We start from the raw sequence: 10,556 nt of genomic DNA on the forward strand, positions 1-10,556 counted from the left end.
AATTAGGAGCAGGGGTGCTCACTTTATAAAATATCTTCACGTGATAGAAAATTCACCACCTGCATTCTTTGTACATCATTTTCAAATTTACTTGACTGTCTTGAAGTATATGAACTTATCTGTTCAGAAGTCTGTCTACTGTGTAAAGGGAGTTATGTACAATCTGCAATAATAGTGAGGGAACAGCTACATGAAATAATTTAGTGAATGACATGTGGAAATTAGGTAATGTCCTAAAGGATTAACGATCTAAATGTAAAAAACACATTCATAATAATAAAAGAAATTATGAGTGAATAAATTATTTCCTTAATGTTGAAAAACTTTCTTATAGACAGAAAAGTCTTTTAGAAAAAGGAAAAGATTATCTGACTAGATTGAAACTTAAAACTTCTTCATGATGAAACACAAAATACATTCATAGTTTAAAGGTATAAAATAAACAGGAGAAAACATTTATAGTATACATAATAGATTAATGTCTAGGCAATACAAAGGATGCTTAGGAATCAACAATACAATAGAAAAGGGGGCAGAAATGCAACAGACAAATCAGAGAAGAGAAATTATGAATGGTTAACAAAAATATAAAAAGATATTTAATCTTCCTAGTGAACATGGCAATGCAAATTGAAACTATGATGAAATACATCTTTTACTTATTATATTGACAAAAAGTATTAAAGTGTGATAATATTAAGCCTTAGAGGCTGTGAGGAAATGGGTGCCATCAGACAAAATGTGGACAGCCACCTTGAAGAGCAATTTAGGAGCACTGATTAAAATTTTAAATGCGCCTATCCATTTCAAAAGAAGATATGTGTAAAAGCATTTATTGTAGCATTGCAGTAATATAAAATATTAGAGACTATCTAATTATCCGTAAGTAGGAAAATGGTTAATTAAGTAAGCTACGCCAAATTATGGAATTGTACACAGTAGTTTTTAAAAATAAAGAACATCCATACAGAGTGACTTAGAACCAACACCACAACACGTTGTGAATGAAAAGTGAAAGCTGTAGAATGTGCATTCTCCAATACCATTCATCACAGCCACACCCATGCATTCACCATGAAGATGCACACGTGGTAAGAATGAGCAGATGGTTATTGTTTGCAATGATACTGGGATACAGATAGAGATGCTGTTTGAATCTAGATGGGTCGAGAATGACACACGGCAAACCAGAAGGAATTTAGGTCAGTGGGCAAAGATAATTCTTGCCTTATCTGTTAAGGTACTCATTTCTATAAGGGTATTTTACTCAACTCTTACTTACAAAATTACAACTAACACTGAAGTTTTTTATATGGTTGAAAATCGTATATATAATATTTAACTCTGCAAGTATTTATTATATCTTAAAAATGCACAAAATGTGTGTGCTCAGTTGCTCCAGTCATGTCTGACTCTTTGCGACCCTGTGGACTGTAGCCCGCCAGGCTCCTCTGTCCATGGGATTCTCCAGGTAAGAATACTGGAGTGGGTTGCTATGCCTTCCCCAGGTCTCCTGTACTGCAGCGGATTCTTTACCACGTGAGCCACCAGAGAAGCCCAACCACCAATACATAAAGTCTCTGGCTCAGTCTTGCTCATTCATTTATTCTTTTTTTAAAAATTCATCTAGTAAAAATATTAGTGACACCTATTATGAGCCAGGCACTGCCTCAGCAGTGATGGCACAAGGAGGAGTGTTGGGAGCCCCACTCTCATGAAGCTTACATTCTAGTAGGGGCGAAGATAATAAATAATTATATGATGTGATTGGTGGTAACAAATAATAAGAAATAGGAAGATTGAGGAGTTAGAATCTACTCCTTATACCCAACAGAAGTATTTCTCCACTCAGGTGTTGGGGATAGGCACTCTGCAGTTCCGTGAGCCTCTCTTCCTAAAGAGAAACTTAGAAGGAGGAGGTTAGCAGGCCACAGTTGATTGTGGGGCCAAGACTAATATTCAACTTCTGCCTCCTCTACTCTCCATTCAATCCCCTTGCCCTCAGCTACCACCTCAGCAGGTCCTGGTACCTTCCTAAGAGTGGAATTTCTACGTCAAAGGATAAATATTTGTATGGTTTGCTAACTACTGCTGAACCCCCTCCACAGTGCTTGTATCACATCCAATTTCCAATAGCAGTGACTGAAAGCACCTATTTCCCCACAGATGTCCATCTGAGTTTTCCCAAAAACATTTTAAGTCAATGACAGTATCTCTCTGGAAAGTTTTAGTCTGCGTTTCTATTGTTTATGGGTGAGATGGAGCATTTTTTATATGGTTAAAAACCATATGCATTTCTTTTCCTTATCCTTATCTCATTTTTTCCTTAAGATAACTGACATGTTTCTTCTCTATTTTTAGATACATCTTATAATAGAGATACTAGTCCTTTATAATAAAAGTTATGAATACTTTTTTTAAAACTCACACTTTAGCAGAGATGAAGAAATGGAGTGAGTGAGGCAGGCAGCTATGTGAGTGAACCCAGCTGTGCGGGAGGAGTGTCTGTGTATCTGATAAGAGGTGTATGGAGCTATAGCAGAGTCCTCACTGGAAAACACAGGTTATGGATCATGTACAACATTGTGGGCCATTAAGTATTGAGTTTGAAATTCAAGAAAGAGGTTGAAACTAGAGATACAAATTTGAAAATTGTCACCAGAGAGATGGTGTTTAAAGCCATGGAGTTGAAATTACATAGAGAGTGAGTGGAGAGAGATGGCATATAATTCTGTAACAGCAAATTTCGTACACATACCTCATATGATGAGTGACACCTGCACTGTATTTGTAATCAAAAGCATGGAGTTTGCTTCTGCCAATAACCCATTATTGAGCAATGAACACCGACGCCATGATACAGTCTTGTATCTTTAGCGCTTGAGTGAAAGATTCACTGGGTTTTATCACAATTACTCCTTCTGAGAGAACAGATTTTTTTAAAATGGGTAAGTTACCAAAGGAGTGAAAGGTTGTTGTTGAATCACACGAAGACACCGGGATTCTTGGCCCCCGGAGGAGAAGAATTCAATCCAGGGCCAGAGACGAGGCTTAATCGCTCAGAGCTTTTGTATGATAAAGTTTTATTAAAGTATAAAGGAGATAGAGAAAGCTTCTGACATAGGCATCAGAAGCAGGCAGAAAGAGTACCCGCTTGCTAGTGTTAACAATGAGGTTACATACTCTCCAATGAATCCAAAGAATGTCTGGAGGTTGTAAAGACCTCACCAGACCTACTCCCATAATTTACATTTTAAGATAACAGAAGGTTTAATCCAGAGACTGTCCTTAGGCAAGATATATTATTGTTATATAATCCTAAGGAATGTGGAGAAAGAAAAAAAGTTTGTCCTTTCTTCCTCCTTGAGAATTCCAGACCCCTCCTTCTCTCCTTGGGGACCCCTAGACTCCTTATCAACCTGCCTAGGAACTGACTCTCTCAGGAGGATGCTATATAGAGCAAAGTGCCAAAATATTCCAATTTCTTCAACACTTGACGAAGGAGAGTCATATAGACCCTTCCCAGGAACCAGAGAAAAAGGGGAAAATCTGAGAAGCATCATGTGGCTTAGGAACACCTGAACATTTGGACGCCAGTCACCTCTTTATCTCTGTGTGTCTGGAGCATCTGTTCTCACTGTTTAAGATGTGAGGTGTCCAGCGTGCAAGTCTGCTCGCAGGGTGGAAGATACCTGCTAACAGAGAGAAAGAGCCAGTTTGCTGGAGTCCTGGAACCAGCTTCTCCTGACATCTGGAGTCAGTAATTAAACCTCTCCCAAGTGGACAGTTGTTTACATCAGTCTAATGATCAGAAGTCTATCTCTGGGCAAAACACTGTGCATTTCCAATAAGCATTATAAATATTATATGGCCTATTTGAACATATCATTTCAGGGCAATGGCACTGACTCTCATTCTACCAACAAAAAGATCGTGGGTGGGAAGATCAGGGCAGTGAGGAGTAAAAATAAACTGCACTGGAGAGCTCAATCATCAATCTGTCGTGACTTGGCATGGACATGGGCAAGTTACATGGAACATCTTCATAACTGAAATGTACTGAATATTAAGAGGGAGGAAGAGACATTTACAAGCTATCTAGTCCCACTTCTTAATTTATTGATACACAAAGCAAGGCTCAGCCCATTCTGGGTTCTCTTGGAGTGATCAAGCCTCTTGCCAAGAACATGTATTCTAGTCTGTTCTCTGCCATGAAATATAACAACAACAACAAAATGTTCCTGTACAAGAGCCTGCAATGCACTGCGTGGATAAAGCTGCTGGATCCTCAAGTGTGATATTAGCAAACTCTTGCACCTTCAGGTCTCAAAGTGTGTGCCATAGCACAGTTTATCAGGGACAAAGGCAATTGTTTGTCCAAGCCTCTTGGGTCCACACTCAGAGACAAAAGAAAGCAGTGAGATTTACACATTCTCCCCAAATCCAACCAACAATATTCAGGCATAATAAACTGAGCTTTCTTTTCAAAATGCAAACATTTCACTTGGAAAACCTGATATCAACATATTAATATCCACATATTTAGTGCTAATGAGTCTCAGAGCAGATAGCTGCCCCCTGGAGAAAAATTATGTCCCTAGAAAAAAGGGGACAAGCCAGGTTAAGTTTAATGGATAGATGACAAAGATCTGGAACAAGAAACCTAAAGGCAGACTTGGGATATCACCCACACTGAGGAACCTGGGAAGCTAGAGAAAACACATCTTCAAAATCACAGCCAACTCAACATTTTGTCTCAAAAGATTTCCTCCTCCGGAAATTCACACAACCGTATTTGTAAACTGGGTGCTCCCGGACTTGCCACTCACCAGCTACATTCAGCGCTAGTGCATTATTTCACCTTTGTGAGTTTGGATTTCTTCACCTATATTTTGGCATTCCCACCATGTACTTGCTTCCCACTGGTGCCAGGCAGAGCAGTAACAGAAACACTAATAACTTTGTATTGCTTAAAATTTCCTATGTTGCTTAAGGGTCTCCTCCTCCTATATGAACAAGTGTACCACATGAACTACATAATTTAAACTCCACAAGAACTCTATCAGGTAGGTGTTGTAACTGCATTCCACAGATAAGGGAATTGAGGCACAGAGAAGTCAAGGAATTTGCTCAAAGTCACACAGCTAACAGCAAAGGGAGGCAGGGTTTAGGCCCGACCATTCTGATTTGAGAACCGCCTCTTAACTACTCCATGGTGTTTCTCCTCTCTCACTACATTTTTTTTTATTTAAATTTATTTATTTTAATTGGAGCTAATTACTTTACAATATTGCATTGGTTTTGCCATACATCAACATGAATTTGCCACGGGTGTACACATGTTCCCCTTCCTGAACCCCCCTCCCGCCTCCCTCCCCGTACCATCCCTCTGGGTCGTCCCAGTGCACCAGCCCCAAGCATCCTGTATCCTGCATCGAACCTGGACTGGCGATTTGTTTCTTATATGATATTATACATGTTTCAATGCCATTCTCCCAAATCATCCCACCCTCTCCCTCTCCCACAGAGTCCAAAAGACTGTTCTATACATCTGTGTCTCTTTTGCTGTCTCGCATACAGGGTTGTCGTTACCATCTTTCTAAATTCCATATATATGTGTTAGTATACTGTATTGGTGTTTTTCTTTCTGGCTTACTTCACTCTATAATAGGCTCCAGTCTCACTACATTTTAAACAGGACAAAGTCCAATGCGGGCACATTCAGAGAAGAGAGAGAAGTATACTAGGTTGCTGTTCAGTCCCTCAGTCCTGTCCGACTCTTTGCGACCCCATGGACTGCAGCATGCTAGCTTCCTTGTCCTTCACCATCTCCTGGAGCTTGCTCAAACTCATGTCCAGTGAGTCAGTGATGTGAGTCATCTAACCATCTCTTCCTCTGTCATCCCCTTCTCCTCCTGCCCTCAATCCTTCCCAGTATCAGGGTCTTTTCTAATGGGTCAGCTCTTAGCATCAGGTGGCCACTGTACTGGAGCTTCAGTATCAGTTCTTCCAGTGAGTATTCAGGGTTGATTTCCTTTAGGATTGACTGGTTTTGAGCTCCTTGCTGTCCAAGGGACTGTCCAAGGGAAGTATACTATAATACTTCTTAACTACTAAGCTAGGTCATCAATTCGAGGCCAGGTAGACTCCAGAGCAAGGCATTTAACTCCAAGAGTGCACAGAGTACATACTGTTCACCTTCATAGATTTGCTCGGAGAACTTTAAAAATGTTGAGTGTCTTATAGTCAACAGTTATTAACACATGTACATACAGCAACAAATTTGTAACACAGGCAAGTAAGGCATAAACTGTCTTGAAAGGAAGGAAAAATGAGTAAGAACTTGTTTACACTGATAAAGGTAGTGTGTTCATTTCCTGCGGCTGCTGTAACAAATGGTAGGTCATCCTTCCAAACAGACTGAGGCTTTGAGGCCTGAGCTGCCACCATGGATGTCAGACTCCCAGGAAGGCTTAAGGCTTCTGAGCACAAGGCCAATTTCCAGCTTCTCAAATGTGCTGCCGATCTCTGGTTGTCTTTGATCAAGAGAAACAGCAGCATTTTGTCCATGTCCCAAAGTCAGTCTACCCTGACCTTTCTTATAATCTAGTCCGCTGTGGACTTCATAAAAAGAAAGTGTGTGCAGGGTAGGACTCTGACAAAATGCAGAAAGCAAATTCCAAGGCTGGTGGAAGCCAGTCTGGGCAGACATCAGAAGCAATACACCAGCCCAAAGGCACCCACCAGACAGCAGTTAAGCCCTTGGACAAGCCCGATTCCAAACAGAAATTGGAAGAGGGTTGTGGAAATGGCATCTTCTCTTGAGGGGGAAAGGAGCTAAGTACAGTAGCAGATGGAACATGGCCTTACACTAATCCAGGCTCCATAATTAAATTCTGGAAGCTTGCCAGCAAAGGAAGACGGTATTCAAAAATAGCAGGTGTCTTCCTAGAGATTTTTGCCAGAGAGGCTTTTGTACACCATCAGGTTTATTGTCTAGGGATGAAGACACTGGTGAAGCTAAGTAGCTAGCTAGCTCTACAGAAGAGACCGAAATGATCTGGAGCAGTTTTTATATCCCCTGGGGAAATAATGACTCCTATGCAGATTTAACTGCCTCTGGGATCCTATACATGGACTTTGTTGATGAAGGGGCGGGCACAGATATGCAGTGGTCCTGGCAGCAAAAATAACTGCCCACCTGCCTGCATTAATATAGCTCACAGCTATTGTGTATCTCAAAGCTGCACCAGAGAGATATTTCAAAGACAATGCCCATTAATGTGATCCAGCCAATTCTTTGGCACTGTATAGAGTGGCAGCATGATGTACTGATTTTAAAACTAGACTCTGGAGTCAGATGGCCCTAGATGGTGTTGAGCTCTGCGACTTACTAATATGTGAACTTAGGGAAGTTACTAAGCCTCTAACAAGCTGTAGGTGCTTTTCATCTGTGAATAGAGATTATAATATTTCTTACATCAGAGCACGATTGTGAAGAATAAGAGAAGCCATAACAAGGCAATTAGCTCATAGCATGGCACATGGTCAAAGTGTTCAATAAACGTTAGTCACTTTTAAGATAACGGGGCTTAAATGGATCAAAGAGCAAACACTAAAGGCTATCATGCATGGAAAGTTACAAAAAGGGAAGCAGGATCAGCAGCCCCCAGAATTGTCAGTTTTGTGGCTTTTATTCCTTTGCCTCAAGCCTGAGGGATGCTTGCTCCTTTCATCTGGTCTTGGCAAGCAAGGAGAGTAGACAAAGACCACGCAACTGTCACACAGTGTAGGCTGGAGCTCTCGGGCAGGAACTCAGCCGCAGGACGGTACTTGTGGTCCCACATTCCCCGAGTATCCCACAGATATGCCAGAATGAGGCACAGCTGGACACATCACCAGCTGAGATCCAGGAAACAGACCCCTTTGCTGCTGCTGTCCTCTTTACAGGGTTTCAAGGAAGCAGCCTTCCAAGTTTGGAAAACCAGTAATAACTGGGGTGCCAGCTGCTTCGGGGAGTTGCAGAACAGTCTAGAAGCCCCAGCTGATGGCACCTGAAATGCCTGTGTGAAGTAGAGGTGCAGCTGCTCCCACTGACAAAAGAGGGACCGCCCACCCCAGCTGCCTCATTTCCAGGCAACCTTGGGAGGCTCATCCAGTGGACAGTCCTTCCTGGATCCCATAGTCTTTCTTCCGCCAAATAAGCAGGGATTTATCAAACACCCAGCCTGGTCGGCATAGAGATACAACACCCCATCATCAAGGTTGGAAGTTGAGCTTTGAAATTCAGTAGTCATAGATTCAAATGGCAGTTTCACCATAAACAGTTATGCGACCTTGGACAAGTCAGACGGTCTTTCTATGCCTCAGTTTCTGTAACTGTAGAAGGAGGATTAAAACTGTACCTACCATCACAGTATCATTTGAATCATTCTGAGGAATTAGTGAGATAATATTCATGAGGCACTCAACATAGAGGGTCAAACATTTGGTAGCACAAATACAGTAACCAGAAGAAGCTGGGCTCTATGCTGAATATAAAAATTGCTAGGCCAGGTCTCTTCCACTCAAGTTGATACCTAGGGTACTACAACGTATCTGTGTGAATAAACATCTCCTTATCAGTTCCTTCCAAACCACAAAATATTTGCAGTTGAAACTAAAGACAAAAGATCCACCTCAACTTTTCCCCTCCACTTCAAAACCCTTGCCACTTCATGGCAAATAGATGGGGAAACAGTGGAAACAGTGGCTGACTTTATTTTGGGGGGCTCCAAAATCACTGCAGATGGTGACTGCAGCCATGAAATTAAAAGACGCTTGTTCCTTGGAAGGAAAGTTATGACCAACCTAGATAGCATATTCAAAAGCAGAGACATTACTTTGTCAACAAAGATCTGTCTAGTCAAGGCTATGGTTTTTCCAGTGGTCATGTATGGGTGTAAGAGTTGGACTATAAAGAAAGCTGAGCACTGAAGAATTGATGCTTTTGAACTGCGGTGTTGGAGAAGACTCTTAAAAGTCCCTTGGACTGCAAGGAGATCCAACCAGTCCATCCTAAAGGAGATCAGTCCTGGGTGTTCATTGGAAGAACTGATGTTGAAGCTGAAGCTCCAATACTTTGGTCACCTCATGCGAAGAGCTGACTCATTTGAAAAGACCCTGATGCTGGGAGGGATTGGGGGCAGGAGGAGAAGGGGACGACAGAGGATGAGATGCTAGGATGGCATCACTGACTCAATGGACATGGGTTTGGGTAGACTCTGGGAGTTTGTGATGGATACAGGGAGGCCTGGCATGCTGCAGATCATGGGGTCGCAAAGAGTCGGACACAACTGAGCGACTGAACTACTCAAAACCTTGGAAAGTTTATAACTGCTGTTACAGAGATTTTCCAGTATGTCTTTACTGTAATTTCTGTGCTTCCTAGTCCTTTATCCTATGGAATTCCATCCTATATTCCCTTATCCTAGTTCTGGTCTTCATAATTTCTCAGTGCCTCTCACCTAATCTGTTTCTGGAGGTGCCTTTTATTTAATCATTCATTATTTTAACAAATATGATCCCAACCAACTCTTACGAACCCACACCATTCCAAGCCTGGAGATACAATAATGAATAAAATAAACAGGGTCTCTGCCCCTCAGAAAGTCTACAATCTATAAAGGAAGGCAGTAGATGGGTAATAGAGTTGTAATAGTTAACAGCAGCTCAAAGCAGATGCAAATAACCTGGTCTCAAGAATGAGTGGATAAGGTTAAGGAAATCTTTTAAGAAACATTTAAGCAAGGCCAAAAGAATGATTAGGAATTACTCATGAAAAGAAAAGAGAAAAAAAGTGTTTCAGGGAAAAAAATCCAACTATCATTCTTGACCACCACTTTGGGCCCAGCTCGAGTTACAACAGCCTAGTAGGAATTATTGACTACTGTCATTAATCCTCCCCACCCACTAGCAAAACTTCAAAATGTTAGCACTAACATCTTGTTGAAATTTCTGCACCTCTCAAGCACTAAAGCCTCTCCAGTTCAACCTCAATTCATTCTAAGGAAAAAAGAGAAAGAAAAATGGGTTGCGTTCGGAAAAAGCTCGAAGGCTCTCCATTTGTGAACTGTGGAGGATCCCTGTGGATCAGATTGCCAGAGAAAGCCAACAGAAACGCAGAGTCACATTCCTTTCTCCCTTTCAAGATGGGAGCCCCAAACTGCCTTCAAAGCCAAACTGAGAAACGACCCACTTGACAAGGTCATGCTATTTCTTTGCCTGTCAAAAAAATGGACTTTCTCAGTTTCCACTGTGGATGAAAATGTAATATTTCTGTTTGCAATTTCAATTTCACAGCTGACTGGAATCTACAGAGACAGAGAATTCTAATAAAATTGCAGAAGCATTTAATACAGTGACTGGCAGATGGGGAAAAGGTTTGTAGCAACTCCATTTTTCTGTTAACAAAACACGGCATGTGCTTTTCTAAGGCATGGACCCTGTTTCATTTACAATTTAAATCTGATGACTAAAACAGTGATTAGGACTTTTGAGGGGCAATGCTGTTTACC

This window comes from Bos javanicus, chromosome 15 (assembly GCF_032452875.1).
Source record: "Bos javanicus breed banteng chromosome 15, ARS-OSU_banteng_1.0, whole genome shotgun sequence".
NCBI lineage: Eukaryota > Metazoa > Chordata > Mammalia > Artiodactyla > Bovidae > Bos > Bos javanicus.